Raw genomic sequence first — 12,578 nt, 5'->3', positions numbered from 1 at the left:
ATGATCTGTTGCTGTCTGGAGAAGAACAGTTATCATCATTCAGTGTTATTCGAGGGCAAAGCGTCCAGGGGAACAGAAAATCTCATTGGCTGCCGGCATTTGGTGGAGGGAGCGCAGAATGCTTTCCTTTGATGTGAACTGTATCAAGCTCTGACTAAAAAGCACTTTCAGTGTATTCGGGAAATACCAACCCTTGAGCTTAGAAGATGCCCCTGTGGTATGGTAAATTGGGAATTACCTGTGGTTAATTTCTGTACTGGAATGACAAAACCACCATGCTGATACGACTTAAATCTGTACCCAATGGGCTATCTGAACGTTTATTAACGCTTTGTGGCCCTAACAGTGAACCCGAAGTTTGTGGTAAAATAATAAACAACACAAAATATCCCACAAACAGAACCAACGTTATTAAATGAACAAGAAATCTTCTCTATTGGAATGAGGAAGATTATTCTTTGAAACTATTTATTTATTGGAAAAGAAAAGTTTGCAGAGTATGGCGTTCTAAAATAATGATACAGAAACACACACCCCCAATAAAACACATATAAATCATAGTTATGTCAACAATTATTGTCGGTTGGCAAAGTCGGCATGAAGGATTGGAATTATCTATGCAACATCTCCCTCTGTTTGTATGAACAGTAATACCGTCTGACTGATTCTGTCGTGCGTGACAGTGACTGAATTACTAAACGACAAAAATCAGCAAATTCGCAACCAGGCCGCCCGCCCTCAGACTCGAACTTTGGACTCTGCCATGACCTAAACCGGGTGAACTCTGTAACGCTTACACCACACCGTACCTGAACGAATTTTCTGTAGATCGGTACCTCCCACATGAACTCCCAAAAACACTTCACATGGAGAACCTTAAAAAAGAAAACAGCAACTACCAATTGCACATGACAGGATTTTCCCACGACAGTCACGTAATCAAAATTCCGCACACTGTCTCCCTCCAGGAGATGGCCAGAAGTCCTTCCCCCGAAGGACTAGCTTACGACCAAAAGCTGCTCATGCCCTAGGTGCCTTTCTGACGTCATCACCTAATTTCCAGTCATAACAACCATAATAGTTATTTTCATCATGTGTGGCACCTGTCTGGCACCAGCGGCTCTGAGCAGAAACATTTTACAACGCTAGCAATTAAGAATCATTGAAAAAGGTCTTCGGTCATCCAGCCTGAAAATACTGCAGATTATGAAAAATTTAATTGTTCCAACAGGGCAAAATTTCGAGGGGCCATCATGCGAGAGGGCCTAAAAGCTATAGAAAGTATTCCAGCTGGCATTAGGACGACTGTGCCGTCATGTGTCAACAGCAGGACACTAATGGTCGCTGGGGCTGCTAGTCATCTCAGGCCTTTTGCAAGCCTCGCCCTGTGAGTAAATTTGCTCATTCACAGGTCGACTAGTCGTCCAACCTCCCCCCCTTCTCTCTCCCACCACCCCTGCTGAGCTTCTCTGCACCGACACGTTCGCCTTTGTGGTGTACTATTTTATAATGGTTAGGTCGAGGGTCTGGGTGGGTCAGCTCCACCGGCGCACCGCTATGTGTTAGCAGCAGCCTGTACCTGCCACTGCACATTCCATTGTTTTCCTTCTGTCTTGGCATGGTGAAAACTACCACGCGACAGGGCGCAGCAGGTAGGGTCCGCCATGCAGTTACAGTGTGCCCACATACCGTCAGGCTGGTATTACACTATCAAATTTCTTTGTCAAAGATTTGATCAAAGATGTGATGAAATATTCCGTCAAATATATTTGACAAAGATCTTTGATGTAGCGCTAGAAGGGGTATTACACTGTCATCATATTTTTCGTCAAATTTCAAGATGGAAGACAACAACAACTTGTTACTAACCGCAGCAGTTGCATATACCACAATTGCACTGTATGCACATGCGGATGAGAAGCGGGGGAAAGAAAGGAAACATACGTGGGTGAAGCTGTGGGTTTTACGACCACACGATAAAAGCATTCAACAAAACTTGTTACTTGAGCTTATAGTGGGGGACGTCAAGTCGTACATCAGTTACTTAAGAATGGATGAGCATACATTTCTGTATGTGCTCAGTGAAGTGTATCCTCATATAACAAAGCACAATATTCATTTAAGAACTGCTACATCTGCAGAAGACAGGCTCACTGTAACACTCCGATTCCTTGTTACAGGAGAGGGTTAGGTTAGGTTAGGTCAGTTTAGGTTAGGTTAGGTTAGGTTAGGTCAGGTCAGGTCTCCAATCTTCTTAATCTATTTTTGTATTCAGAGTGCCTCACGTTGTTAAGCGCCTAATCAGCTTCACACATCTCTATTAATTTTGTAGTTGTCGGCACACACCAATTATATTTACCGGCAATGTTTATAAAAACACTACAGACGACAGAATACTCCATGTGGTAACATGTCACATTGCAGTATGCAGAAGACAAGCAGCTTCTTTGATCAAATCTACAGCCAGGCCCTAGATTTGATCAAGTATTAGACGACATTTGACAAAGTTCCCTATTACACCATCAAATATCTTTGACACAGATTTTTGACAAAGATATTTGACAAAGAAATTTGATAGTGTAATACCGGCCTCAGACGGGTTGACGACCCACTCAGCGAAGAATGAGAGGAGTGGGGGGGGGGGGGGGAGGACTCATTGGCTTGTGAATGGACAGCTTAGAAGCAGCCACTAGCCCCCGCTCACGCCTCTGCTTACGCCTTCCCAGAATTCCAATCCATCCAGGCGGCCCTGCGGCAACACTGAGAGCACCGTGTGTATCCCTACATACCGGTAGCACAAACAGTTCACAAACTCTTAGTTAACAACCCATCACCTCTAGTTACCCAATGGAACTAGGTGCCGAGGCATTCATTATGCACTCACTCTTAACCCATTTCACTAAACGTCATAACATTAATAAAAGTAATAGTGAGGACTTGCCGTCTTTGAAGCTGCCGATTGGACAAATACACCTACCGCAAAAAGGAGAATCTCGTAGAGGAACGATAGGTTAGGTAGTTAGCCCTGCTCGACCTTTCTACGAGTATCGCGTGCCGGGCGCAAGACGAGCAGGGAACACCACACCGCCACTTGGCGGCCGCGCTGCGGTGGCCGCCGGGCCAGGCGCCAGCGCCGGCCATTGTGCGCGCGCCTCGGCCGTGCGTGCGCCCTCGCCTGCTAAGCCCCATTACGCAGACAAACCGCGCCGGGGCTCTTTAAGAAATTGCTGCGGGTCGCACGCGCCGTGTCCGCGCCCGCGGGCGCGCCCTTGACATTTAGCACCACTCGATCCGCGCCGGCTCGCCACCCCGACGCCTCTGCCGCTGTCAACAAGCCCCGCCGTACGACTAGCGAGCCGCACGTGCCGCCGGCTAGTGAAAGCTGCTGCGCGCCGATCTCCCGGTTGGTGCAGTAAACAACCGCTGCTCGACAAAGGGTAACCGCGTCTGTGGGACGGAAGGGAGACAGCAGTTCTCACCGATATTTTTCTTCTCCTTTTGAGATGTTTATTCACCTCCAACGAGCTATCTAGAACTCGGAACTGATAAAACGCTTATGGCTAGTTGCTTATTGCAGGATGTTTTCATTGTAATGGGAGCTTAACAATTAATTTTTTGCAAACCTGTTATAAAAGAAAAGAACAAAAATTTTTCGAAATTCTTACAATACAGGGTGATTCTTAGTAACGTTCAGAAACCTCCGAAGCAACGTCTGTAACAAGTTTACAACGCACACGGGGCAGTGAATGTTGGGAAATACCTCAAAAGTGAGGAAAAAAAAATGCTGAACATGTGATGTCACCTGATGACGCAAGTGCAGCGGTTGAGCCTATCGGTCTTTCTCACCCGATTATCCCAACCAAATTCAAATATTTAGGTCGATGTTCAAAAAATGGTTCAAATGGCTCTGAGCACTATGGGACTTAACTGCTGAGGTCATCAGTCCCCTAGAACTTAGAACTACTTAACCTAACTGACCTAAGGACATCACACACATCCATGCCCGAGGCAGGATTCGAACCTGCAACCGTAGCGGTCGCGCGGTTCCAAACTGTAGCTCCTAGACCCGCTCGGCCAATCCGGCCGGCTACGTCGATGTGGCTCCGGGCCTACGTCGGTCAAGGTCCGAGTTTTGAGCCTGGCCGGCAATATTTTTCTCATTGCGTTACACACTTAGGTTGTACATTAAGGTAAGATTCATTACTTTAAGCAGGCCGGAGTGGCCGAGCGGTTCTAGGCGCTACAGTCTGAAACCGCGCGACCGCTACAGTCGCAGGTTCGAATCCTGCCTCGGGCATGGATGTGTGAGATGTCCTTAGGTTAGTTAGGTTTAAGTAGTTCTAATTTCTAGGGGACTGATGACCTGAGATGTTAAGTCCCATAGTGCTCAGAGCCATTTGAACCATTTTTTATTACTTTATTTACACGTTTCGCGGTCTCCGCTGGTTTATTGCACAGTACAGTATAATAAAAACTTGCAGTATTGGTTCAGAGGTAAATGAGTATACTTGTAAACTTATGACTTGCGTGGTTGCCAGTAAATGACCTACGTTTTCTTTACTAAATAATAACTGCACACAAAAAAGAAGGGATAAAATGGGAAAAAAACACAAAATAAGAATATCTTTTGCTTGTATACAGTGAGGACAATAATTTTGTAACTTCTATGCTTACAGTAACACATACATAAGGTGTTCGAAATTTGTACCCTTTGCATCGCTCAATCATCCCTTCACGCCCAAGCCCAACCGCTGCACGTACGACGAGGACGTCACCTGGTGACGTCATGTATTCAACAATACTCATCCATTTTTGAAGTGTTCCCGACACTTGCCGCCGCATGTGTGTCATATTAATTTACTTGTCTCGGCGTCATCTACATGGCTTCGGGGATTTTCAAACGATGATAGGTATCACCCCGTATATACCTTCTGTGCGCCGTTCATAGGAATTTGAAGGCTAAACACATCACTGATTCATAACCACGATAAATTGTTTCGGTTTCTTACAAATAGCGTTGTGCGAAACCAACTCTAAAAATCGTAAACCATGACTTTTTTAAATTACGTCGTGTTACTCGTAACATTTTTGTATTCACAATCAAAGGAAGACTATCTCTTGGATTCACTTCATTTTTGCGTAAACAGGACTTACGTACTAATGGCTCTTTGTCAACCTGCTGTTAGTCTTTGATGTTCTGTTCATGGTTGGATAGTGGAATACCTAACCCCACCTCACTGTTATGGTGAAATGGTGATTTCCTCCAATCCCATTTCTACTGCTCCTCAGCAATTTCTTCTGTCTTTGGTTGTCTTTGGTACGCTTTAATCTGTATTGCATGCAAATGCCAGTGTTCGTTCTGATCAGCAGATCCTGTAACTCTTCTCCAATTTTACAGGAGGTAACAATGTCATTAGTAAATCTTATCATTGGTATCATTTCACCCTCAATTTTAATGCCAATTGTGAAACTTCATCTTATTTCCTTCGGTGCTTCTTTGATTTAGACGTTGAACAGTAGAGGTGGCAGACTGCATCATTGACTTGAGCTCTTTTTAATCCGTTCGGTTCTTTCTTTTCCATTCTTGATGTTATCTCTTCGTTCTTGTTCGTACCGTACACCAACCGTCTTTCCCTAATCGTTAGATTGTCGCTTTCCCAAATATTTTATCTATTCCTTCTGCCTGATTTTACAAATCCCGAGAGAACGTTATGTATTCCTTCTGGCCTGTTTGACTGCGAATGTTCCAAAGCTCTGTCAAACTTTGACTCTGGTACTACATCTCACATGTCTTCCAAATGAACACCCAGACTGTTTCTTCTTACGTATCTTTTATCGCTCTGCTTCTTATTTTATAACTGCGCCTTAACATACACAGAGGTGTATGGACGTTGTAGATTATGGCCTCCACACTATGATCTCCAGCACTGGACCTGTACGTGGCTTCAGATGCACTTATCAATACACTGCAGGATGCAGTATGCACAGCGATGAGAACTGTGAGGAATCGTAGAGAGTGACATCCCTAGTAGTATTTCAGTATCTTGGAAGCCTTAACTGACGCTCTTTTCGCTGACTTTTTTGGGAGATCGTTTTTTCTTCACAATGTGAAAGCGGAATTCTCTTTTTCTGTTATATTGTACGTAGTCATTTTGTTTTACATTCGTTTGTAAGCAGTTTTTGCAAAATGTTAAACCAACTGTGAAGGTCTTTTACAGTTGACTCTCAGCTCTGTAATTCGTTCATTTAAAACTTTATTTTACGCATTTAGTATGTTATGCAATTTTATATTCTGTTTTTAAGCTCAGCTTGTATGTATATGTATTCTTAGTTTGCGCTCTGGCACTCAGTCATCACTTCCGTCTGAAACAATTATGGCGTCTTACAGTCGATATGTTGCTCTTGATGGATGACAAGCGCGATGTTTACATGTTTACTTCTTTTGCTGAGTAGCCAAGCCTGACCAACCCAGTGTAGTGCTGCACGTTGCCCTGCACCCAATACATATTGCTGGCTGTGCCTACACCAGGCAAAGCCACCAAAGTGAAACATTGTACTAATCGCATTCCAACATACACCTTTCAGAATCTTATTGGCTGATTAAGTATTTTAAATATGGCACCAGTACATTTCTGTCACTTTGTATTTTTGTATCATTTTCACTGTGATAATGACTGCATTGTGTACATGTTTTAGTAGGTTTTAGCCCGATTTTTTGTTCTTGTTGAAGTGCTGGTCACCTGAGGATGTTATTATGGAGTGAAACATGTCGTAGCTTAATAAACACCACCACCTCTGTTATGGATCAAGATTATTTACTAAAGAATACAAACTCCCTTTCTTCTTCTTCCTCTTGTCACTCGTAACTGTTTTAGCCCTACAACGGTAAAATAAATTACGGATTACGGTTCTTTTATCTGGGAGCAGACTGCATTTCTTTTGATGCATTCTTATGTAAGATGGCTGAAAGATTATGTAAGAGAAAATGAGAAAAATTTTTTGGCTTTGTGGAATTTCGTATTTGGAAAGTCTTTGTAATGCCTCCCATAGCGAGGTGGGGACCAGACTATTACTTGCCTCGAACAACGTGGGATACTGGCTGAAAACCACAACCAGGCATGTCTGTTATAGCACATCAAAGGATGAATTCAGGTTTCACCTGAGTGCGACACACGTCGTCGTCTCGAAAACTAACGTGAGTTGCCTTAGCCATATCAACAGAACTCGAAACCCTTTCAAGAGTGTTATAGCAGCGAGCGACTAGCAAGCGGTGCACGGCAGAGAATGGAGACACGAAGTCGCCAGGCATGGAGCCACTGGAGGTAGCCCTTACAACGAACAGAGAGGACAGTAGGGAACAACAGAAAATACGACCGACCAGGACACAACACTAGGCAAGCAGGCAAGAACTGAGGTGGTAAAAACGGCAAGACAACAACACAGAAACACTCTAAACAACATTATGAGCACTGAAGCACTGTTGTGATCACTCATCAACTAACTATTTCAACTACACTACGTAGCTTCATGCTGTGCTCACCACTGGATACCTTCAGTCCCACCCATTGCTTCCATTAGAAGCCAACATTGTGGTCGCCTTGTAGACAATATGTGGGACGTCGAATACCATAAACATCATTGACGTTTGCGAACTTGCACTCAAAGAGTTCCTTGTAAGTTCAATGGTTCAAATGGCTCTGAGCACTGTGGGACTTAACAGCTGTGGTCATCAGTCCCCTAGAACTTAGAACTACTTAAACCTAACCAACCTAAGGACATCACACACATCCATGCCCGAGGCAGGATTCGAACCTGCGACCGTAGCAGTCGCGCAGTTCCGGACTGCGCGCCTAGAACCGCGAGACCACCGCGGCCGGCCCTTGGAAGTCAGTACCCCTCTCTTACTACGAGAACGCTATCAGTAACTCAAACTGTATCGTGTATTTTCTCCCGGCTTGTAATACAAGCTGTAATACTTTGTTTAAAATTTTTGCTATTATTATTAGCTGAACGGAGAGTGGTATTTACACAATCATCGTCCCGTCATCCGTGTCTATATAGCGAACTGAGTTCTCGGAGATGGGGCCCGCCGTTGACTGTGTTCCACTTTGAACGATAATTCCAAAGAATCTCTTCTGTCACTTCTGCAGCGCAGGTACCAAAACTTATGCAGTGCCTTCCTCGAGTTCTGGGGCTTCGTTTGGAATTGGAAGTGGAAATTGACCGGTTTTTGCCTTAAACGCCTCCAAAGAACCACAAGAAACCTATACCGTGGTAGCCGGAAGAGGTTTTGAACCTCTTTCCTTCTGAATGCAGACCAGCATCTTAATCACTGCGTCACCTCGCTCCGTATGGAGTTTGCAAGAAAGAGCGAATGACGGGTTTAGGACGACACTCTCTTATTCAACGTCCTTACATGACTCAACTGCAAGAATAATTCCCGTAGAAGACACCTATAGTAATAGAGTCCTATTTCAGTATATGACTTTAGTCCGCCACCGAGTAAAACAGAAGTGATTTCTGGCGTTCCCCAAGGTAGTGCTATATGCCCTCTGCTGTTCCTTATCTATATAAACGATTTAGGAGACAATCTGAGCAGCTGTCTTAGGTTGCTTGCAAATGATGCTGTCATTTGTCGTCTAGTAAAGTCATCAGAAAATTAAAACAAATTGCAAAACGATTTAGAAAATATATTTCAATGGTGCTAAAATGGGCAGTTGACCATAAATAATGAAAAGTGTGAGGTCATCGACAAGAGAGCTAAAAGAATTCCGTTAAACTTTCGCCACACGGTAAATCAGTCAAATCTAAAGGCCGTAAAATCAACTAAATACCTAGGAATTACAATTACGGATAGCTTAAATTGGAAAGACCCCATAGAAAATATTGTGGGGAAGGCAAACCGAAGACTGCGTTTTTCTGGCAGAACACTTAGAACATGTAACAGATCTACTAAAGAGACTGCCTACACTAACTTTTTCCGTCCACTTATGGAGTACTGCTGCGCAGTCTGGGATCCTTACCAGATAGGATCAACGGAGTACATCGAGAAAGTTCAGAGAAAAGCAGCATATTTTTGTTCAAAAATGGTTCAAATGGCTCTGAGCACTATGGAACTTAACATCTGAGGTCATCAGTCCCCTAGAACTTAGAACTACCTAAACCTAACTAACCTAAGGACATCACACACATCCATGCCCGAGGCAGGATTCGAACCTGCGACCGTAGCGGTCGCGCGGTTCCAGACTGAAGCGCTTAGAACCGCTCGGCCACACCGGCCGGCTCATATTTTTGTATCATCGTGAAATAGAGGAGAGAGTGTCACGGCCATGATACGTGATTTGGGGTGGACATCAAAACAAAGGAGTTTTTCGTTGCGGCGGAATCATCTCAGGAAATATCAGTCACCAGCTTTCTCCTCCGAATGCGAAAATATTTTGTTGACGCCGACCCACGTAGGGAGAAACAATCATTATAATAAAGTAACGAAAATCAGAGCTCGCAAGGAAAGATATAGGTTTTCGTTTCGTCCACGCGCTATTCGAGATTGGAATAATAGAGAATTATTGTGAAGGTGGTTCGATGCCAGGCAGAGTATCCATGTAGATGTAAATGTAGATGTAGGGTGCTTCCGTATTAAAATATTTGATTAAGGGAACATTCGCAACAGAGGAACGTATTTACATAATAAAAATCCGCTTCAGTTGCCAGTAATTTTCTTAATTTATTCCACGGCCGGTTTCGAAACTTAAAGCATCGTCTTCAGGTACCATCAACTGCGAACAAGATGAGGGGCTACTAACTTACAAGCACTATGGGGTTGACATACTAAAGTGAAAGCTACAGTCGTGGGATGTGGTGTAAAGTAGGGGAGACTGAGGGGGTAAGAGAAGGTATTACTTGTCATGTGTTGGTCAAGTATTTGATAAGGAGGTCGAGTCTTGCTGTCATTTTGGATTGTGACATCATTATTCTTGCATGTAAGCAACCGGCATGGCCCCTCCCAGATGCTAGTTGAGTGAGAAATGCAACAGGTAGTACATTGACATACTAATTTTCTTCACTTCTGTTACCACTTTTTACTTTCATTTAAAATGTAAAATTGGTTATTATTATTTAAGAAAATTTACGATAAAGAGATCGCTTTGCGTAAACTCTGTCCCATTGTAAGAGAAGACCTTCAGGCTCTCAGCACACTGAGCAATTTTTAAGTAAATAAGTAGTAAAATAAAAACGTTAATAATTTCAATACGAAGAAGTCAAATCTGTATAAAAACTTTTACGAAAGCCGCCACTCAGATGCTAGGTTTCCGCAGTCCAGTATCCATCATTAGCGAGGTTTACGCGCTGACAGGCAGTAGACACGTGCCCCTTTAATCACAGATACCGCGGGCGTCGCAACAAAGACGGGACGTCGGCCGCAAGTATAACTCTCTTTCGTGTGGCGTGGCGCGAGTTAGGCAAAGTTATTCGGAGTTTACTCCATTACAGCGGACCAAGTCGCGCGTCGGCGCTGGCGGGGCGGTCGGAGCAGAGATACAGGCAAAACTACGCGATAATCGATCTTCTCGGCCGTCTGCGATTTTTAATTAAATTTCCTGAATACGCACGATTGACAAGTTTTAATTTTCCGTTGAAGAGCTTCTTCGCATTACATTTCACTACTGTTTCTGCCGATAATCCCGACAAGCCTCTTCTATAAGGGGGGTATCGATTCGTCTCGCTGTTTTTTTTTTTCCAGTCCCGTTCAGTGTCTTTGTTAAAGCATTTCATTCTTCCCTTTGATGGTCACCACAGACATACCTATCGACGGATACCAAATTGAGGGCAAGCACTTTTCTTAGCAATCACATCAGTCTGACACTTAAAATGAATATAATGTTTCTAATATCTTAGCATCAATGACGTTTTTACTTTCCCAATACCTTGTCATTTTAATTTATGTTTCGTTTCTTGAGCTGTAGTATCAAATCATTCAACAATTAAAAGAATACTGTGCCATGAAGCGGTACCTCACAGGATATATTTCATTAACAAAATGTCAAAATTGTGCAAGGCATTTCAAGTAGTATATAAAAATTATCTAACGTTCGTACGAGTAAGACACACGAAATTAACAATCAGTTTTTGTGCCAAGACCTCAAAAAAAATAGTATTTATCAATAAACGACATGACAGCACCTGCTTTGATAGCCGCGCGTGGTAGTAAGTCCCTTCTGGGATTCGGACAGGTGTGCCGGCCCCGGATAGAACCCTCCCAGCGGGTTAACGGCGAGGGCCGGTGTGCCGGACAACCTGGACTGGGTTTTAGGCGGTTTTCCACATCTGTCTAGGTGAATACTGGGTTGGTACCTACGTCCCGCTTCAGCAATACGATTGGCAAACATTTAGAAAAAGCTCGCACACTCCTATGTGGATAGCACTAGACCCAGATATCTAGCGGTACACAAATTCCATCCCGGCGGTAAAGGGATGGCGACAGAAAGGGCATCCGGCCATCCTACAGCATTAACAATGCTAAATACGTTAATAGGTATGTCGACCCCGTGTAAGTTCAGGATAAAGGCAAAGTAAAGAAAGATTGAGTGGTATGGCAAGCTGTCTACGGGGTAGTCCTAACGCGAAATGATGCTACTGCTCACGCTTAAGACAGTGATATCAAATTCCAGAAAAGCATGGTCAAATTCTCATCCAGTCTTCGAGAGTGATTTTCGTGTTTGGTTCCTTCATTCCCTTCAGACAAATGCGCATAACATATGTTTAATAGTGCTACGAGCGAATTCGTCCCCCAACTAAGCCTGCACTCCATCTTTAACGATGTCGATAAATACGAAACATGAAAATCCAATCGTCTCCTCGTTCATAATAAAGTTCAGCGCAGAAACAGACCTTGTGATTGATTAGGCTCATGATGTATTCGGTCTCCACAATTCTTTTTATACACGTCACTGATTTCTGTGTAAAAACCTTTCTGGCCGCTCCAAATGTTGTCGATGGGCGATCATCCACCAGACTGCTGCAAAGTGCACGAGCATTAGTAACTATAAGGCGTAGCGTCGGCGGAGAGCGCCTCTGATAAGCCACGGATGTTTCTGATGTACCCAGGACTTGTACTCGTCTGTTGTAGCGGAGATGGTGCAATGGTTAGCGCATTGGACTCGCACTCTGGAGGATGATGATTTATATCCCCATCCGGCCGTCCAGCCGTAGGTTTCCCATGATTTCCTCACATCACTTGCAGGAAACGGTATGACGGCTTCTTTGAAAGGGCACAGCTGATTCTCTTACCCATCCTTCCCTAATCCGAGTTTGTGCCCCATCTCTAATGACCTCGTTGTCGACGAGCGTTAAATCTCAGTCTTCCTTCCTAGCCTCCTTCCTTCGAAGACCTGCAGCTCCTTTCGTTCTCTGGATTTTTTTTTTTTTTTTTTTTTTGCACACATCACAGGCTACCACTACCAAATTAATGCAGTTCTACTATGTTCGATAATGAAGAAGCAGTCTGGTTCTTCATGCAACAAGAAGGGAACTTAAATCGTTTGTAAACTGGGCCAGCTCAATCGATACTTCATGGTCCA

General features: G+C 43.8%; 1 protein-coding gene across 1 annotated transcript in view; it reads left to right on the top strand.

Annotated features, from left to right (window-relative positions):
- Positions 1-12,578, top strand: part of LOC124764283 — a 332,221-nt gene that overhangs the window by 247,383 nt on the left and 72,260 nt on the right. The window lies entirely within an intron of this gene.

Source organism: Schistocerca piceifrons, chromosome 1 (assembly GCF_021461385.2).
Source record: "Schistocerca piceifrons isolate TAMUIC-IGC-003096 chromosome 1, iqSchPice1.1, whole genome shotgun sequence".
NCBI lineage: Eukaryota > Metazoa > Arthropoda > Insecta > Orthoptera > Acrididae > Schistocerca > Schistocerca piceifrons.
The sequence above is the reverse complement of the archived record's forward strand: the minus strand, read 5'-3'. Positions and strand labels throughout refer to the sequence as shown.